The 5,041-nt window shown below is 47.1% G+C and overlaps 1 pseudogene; it reads left to right on the forward strand.

The window, feature by feature from the left end:
• The first annotated feature begins 4,285 nt into the window (after positions 1-4,285).
• LOC118606189 lies at positions 4,286-4,408 on the forward strand (annotated as a pseudogene).
• The last annotated feature ends 633 nt before the right edge of the window (positions 4,409-5,041 follow it).

Here is a 5,041-nt window from a genome sequence, read left to right on the forward strand (position 1 = left end):
AAGATTCGGAAATCTGGCACCATTGGGAAACCCTAGTGGCCACAGAGTGATCTGCCCCCAGGGGTAGAAACAAACACTGTGTCCCACAGAAGAGGGGCTTTCAAAAACCTTCAGGTCCCTTTCCAGACTCACTAGACCTGAATCCCTGCAGGTGGCACCAGGCTTTAACGCCTTCTTAAAGCACATCAGGTGATTGTAATGTGGAGTTAGGGTTAAGAGGACTGGGGAAAACTGTGGTTCTCTGCTTTGCTTGGGCATTGGAACCACCTGGAAGGCCTTGTTAAAAATCCAGAATACTAGGGAAGGTCCCCAGGGTTTCTGGTTCAGCAGGTCTGGGTGAGGCCTGAGAATTTGCATTTCTAACAAGTTCCCAAGTGATGCTGATGCTGCTGGTCCAGAGAACACACTTTGGGAACCAGTGTGCTAACCACTTATGTAAATGGTAAGGGTTTACTTGTCAACTCAGAAGATGACCGTCTTGTCCTCTGCTTTGGAGCCAGTGCTCTCAGTAAAGGCAGCAACCATCATTGCAGAGCTATGGATCTTATAAGCATCATCTCACTTCATCTTGATGCCCACCCTCTGAGATTTCCATGTCATAGATGAGGAAACTGGGACAGAGAGAAATTAAGTAACCTGCCTCACTCAGTAAGTGGCCTCATCAAAATCCAAACCCAAAGCTAACTCCTGCTTCACATATAACCATTTTCCAGAGAGAAGACTGGGCTACCTCTCTGGTGGAGCTGAGACCAGGCTCGGGTCTACTGGCTCTTAAGCCAGCTGTCTTTTCATTCTGCATGACCCTGTCTCGCATGAACTAGTAGGATGCAGTTAGGGTTAGGACTAGTGGACACACACGATTAATCAGAAATGATGCTATCCATTCCCTCAAAATGAAAACAAATCAAAACTCAAGAAATGTTGGGAGATGTACTAACTGGAGCATGCAGTGAACAGAACTGGCAAGGCCCCTGCCTCAGAAGAAGAAAGAAAGAAAATCATTTTAGGTGATGATTTTGAAGGCTTGATAAAGAAGATTTAAGAGGTCAGTGTTGTGGTGATAGACCTCAGGTATAATTTAAGTAGGGATATCAGGAAAGGACTCTGAAGCAGTAACAGTTGAGCTGAAACTTGGACAATGAAAGGAATCAGCTTTTTGAAGAACTGGGAAAGAGTGATATGGGCAGAGTCAACAGCCAGTGCAAAGCCTTGAGGCGCAAGCTTGAAATTTTCCAGGAAAACAATGAGGCCAGCATAGCTGTGAAAGTGGCAGGATGGGAGGAAAGAGAAGTAGGCAGAGGAGGGGTTGTAGAGCTGCAAGGGCACTGTGTGAACTGTATCCTCAGTGTAAGACCATGAGTAGATGAAAGCCAAGAGCAAGGCGTGATGTGGCCAGGTGGCTGGGTAAGGAGTGGACCTTGGGGACAAACAGAGGCTCATGGAGCTGGGGACAACAGGTGCTGGGACCCAGGTCCCTCTGCAGAAGCACCTGCCTCTGTGGGAGTGGCGCCAGTCCTTCTTGTATCTCAGCTCACAAACAGCATCTTGGCAGCCCTGGGAAAGTGTCACTTTCTTTTTTGTAGCTCTGAAGCAAGTTTGTTTTTCACTCATTGATCCTCTGATTTATGAACTCTCTAGCTCTGTGTCTTGGCAGGTACTTGAGGAAGCTTCTAATGAACTGAAGAGGGGAAGGAGTGTGGGAATTGAGTCTGGCGACTCAAATGGGCTCTGGGCCTGACGTATTCAGAGTCCCTCACCCAACACAGTTGCAGTCATGAATGGAGGCTCAGGCTGGCACTTGGGTCACCTCTGGTCCTAGTGCCTATGTGCTGTCCAGGCCCAGCTCTGCCCCCACAGTGGAGCCCAGACACCTACGTAGTCTGGTTATGGTCCTGCCTCCACTCTGCCAAGTGGCAGGGTCTTAGGCAAGTGACTTAATCTCCCTGAATCTCAGCTTCATCGTCCAGAGCACGAAATTATTGAGAGGAGTAACTCAGTACATGTGGGTATGGTGTGGAGGCAGCTCTGGTTCCAGTGGTCGTTGCTGCTCCTTTTGTCAATGACTGCTCTGTATGGTCAGATACACATCACAAATCAATTGTCAGATTATAGCTACTAGTACTTGGATATCTCCTCCTCTCACGGAAGCACTTAATAAAGTCAGTAATTGTTAGTAGTGTAATAACTAACAGTTACCAGGCAGTGACTTTACCACTCACGCTGTAAGCACTTTACACACCTTCTATCATTCAGTCTTTACACAGCATCATTGAATCTTTGCTAAGACTTTATTAATCCCATTCTGTAATTGAGGAAACAGAGGCCTGGAGACAATTAGCGACTTGTCCAATGTCACCCAGCTAATAAGTGGCTTGCATCTGAGGTTAGCAGTTCTAGGACTTTGAGCAGGACAGAACTTCTCAGAGGCCCATGTTCTTCATCCAAACTCTACATCATGGTCATGCACATTAAACAATTTAATCCATGCTCCAACTCTGTGGATGTATAAGATGGTACTATTCCTGGCCTCACTCCTAAGAGCACCTCAACTTACTTCCATCAAAAGCCCCTTTGCCGCGATCAATTCAACAAACACCAACTGCCAGGGTCTGTACAAAATGCAAATGGAGGTCAAGACACATACGTCAAAAATCCAACAGTTTCTGTAGTGGGAGGGGCTGGAACCAATGCTAGGCAAGGATAAGGGAACTTGATAGAAAGGCTTCTGCAGGCCCAGCAGGTTCAGGGTACAGTGAGCCTGTCTGCTGGTCTGGTTTGCCTAAAACCCCTGCACCTGGCTTTTCCACCCTGAGTCTCCTTAAAGAGATGGCTCCCCACCTTTTGGGGACGGTCTTCCTGGAACGACGCATGAATGTGCAGTTTCGGGTTTACAGTCACTCTAAAGCCCCAGCATAGCCAAGCTGACCCAGGGTGGTGGGGGTACTGTCTTTATCAGGAAGTGTGAGAACTTACATGGCCTGATAGGCCTCAAGGGATGGCAGCCCCAGGCCTCCTGGATTTGGCGACCTGCCTTCACAGAATGGGTTTGCATTGGGCATGCAAGCTCAAAGGCATCGTTTCCCCAATTTCTTTTTCAAATGGGTGGTGTGAGTCAGCTTTGCCAGAATACTACCCTTTTGGTGTAACCATGATGCAACTCCAGAGGGCCTGCACCTTGGCAGCCTTCTCTCTCTAGCCTCTGTGGGTTCTGACCACCCCAGGCTGCTCAGCCACCTCCACACCTAGAATCCTCTGGGCTACTCTGTGAACCGTGCCGGGGTCTGACCATAGCACCTTCCAGCACTGCTTCCACCAGCCCTCTGCCTCACATCAAGATAAAACCTGGCCACACTGGACAAAGCTCAGCCCAGCCTCTGGACTGTGCCCCCTTCCCCGTACCCCTCCAACCCTGACCTAGGTGATTCACCATTCTTCCTGAGTGCCCATCCCAGCAGTGAGCCTGAGGAGTCTCGGAGTTCTTGGAGCCCTCTGTTTTATGTCTGGAAGCTATTTGCTACTTTGCATGTCTTTCCTTATTTACAAGTTCACATAAACATTTAAAAAATGTTTCTGTTTTTTACCATCAGGTAAAATTGGTGCTCCATGGCACTGTGCCATGTATTGTCTGTGGCATCTCTGTGCTTTCATCCAACACCCTGACTTCCCCAGGGAACCAGCACCCTGGCCGTAGGTGCTTCTGGCTTGTGGCTTATCATTCATTCATTCGTCCACTCTGCACACCTAACAGAAGTTAAGCTCAAGAGTTCTGAGTCAGGTGGACTTGCTTACTTACTAGCTCTGTGACTTTGAGCAAGTGACTTACCTTCTCTGAGTTTCTGTTGCATTTTCTGTTGCATTATGTACCAGCATCTGTCACATTGGACTTTTATGAGAATTAACTGAAATAATGTCCATAAAGCTTTTCGTATCTTTCAGTACAGTGTCTCCTACAATGCTGTGTTACATCCAATATGACAATAAGAAATGGCATCTTTAATGGCATTGTTCATATGGAGTTAACTGACGTGTTAATAAAAATATTAACTGGGGAATTGTAAACAATGGTAAAGATATTAAACTTATTTCATGTGAAGCACATGAATGCACACTGATTTGCCTGCCTTTTGGTGTCAGGTCAAGGCTCTGGTCTGGTGCCTTGTCCTTTTGATTAAAACTTCATATCCTCTTTCTTATATAAATCACAAGTGTGATAAATAGGCTGTACTCTCCAGCTGCAGCTCTAAAAATGGAACAAAGACTTATAGGCATTCAAGAAGCAAGTGCAGTCTATGGCCATGCCACCCTGAACGTGCCTGATCTATTCTGATCTCAGAAGCTAAGCAGGATTGGTCGAACCTGATTAGTACTTGGATGGGAGACCACCTAGGAAGACCAGGTGCTGTAGGCAAAAAAAAAAAAAAAAAAAGCAAGTGCAGAACCCTTCAAACACGAATGTTCTCCCAATCATGCATTCTTGTCTTGCCCACGCTGACTTCAGCACCATTGGTTTTTAGGGACTCACCTTTCTTGCATTTTCAACAACAAACATCTTTATTTTCACTCTCGAGTTTCATTCATCAGTCCTGAAAGAAATGATGTGAGTATGATAGCAAGTCTGTCTGGCTGGAGTGGGTTTGGGAAGGATCTGGAGCCCCTCCCCAGGAGGATGGGGGAAGTGGTCTGAAAACCCCCAACATTGCGTGAGTAATGCTGAATCCCAGGATATGAGCATGAAAGGAAGCCTGCATGCCAGACCTCTAAACATTTAAAAGTGACAAATATAACTCTAACGTAAAAAATGATCCATCCTTCTCTCCTGACATACCCAGAAGGACAAGTTTTAGTATTGATTTCTTGGACTCCTTGGGGTTTCATCCCAAGGTACTATAGCCAGAGAGGGCTAGCTGCAGGCCCCCGGCCCTCCCCCTTACCTTTCTGCCCCACAGTTCTTATACCCCGAGGGGCCTGGCACTGCCGGTGCTATTTAAGATCTGCCTCTGCTCCTTGCGAACTGTCACCCCTTGGCCACCCTCACAAGGCC

This window comes from Rousettus aegyptiacus, unplaced genomic scaffold (genome assembly GCF_014176215.1).
Source record: "Rousettus aegyptiacus isolate mRouAeg1 unplaced genomic scaffold, mRouAeg1.p scaffold_m13_p_7, whole genome shotgun sequence".
Taxonomy (NCBI): Eukaryota; Metazoa; Chordata; class Mammalia; order Chiroptera; family Pteropodidae; genus Rousettus; species Rousettus aegyptiacus.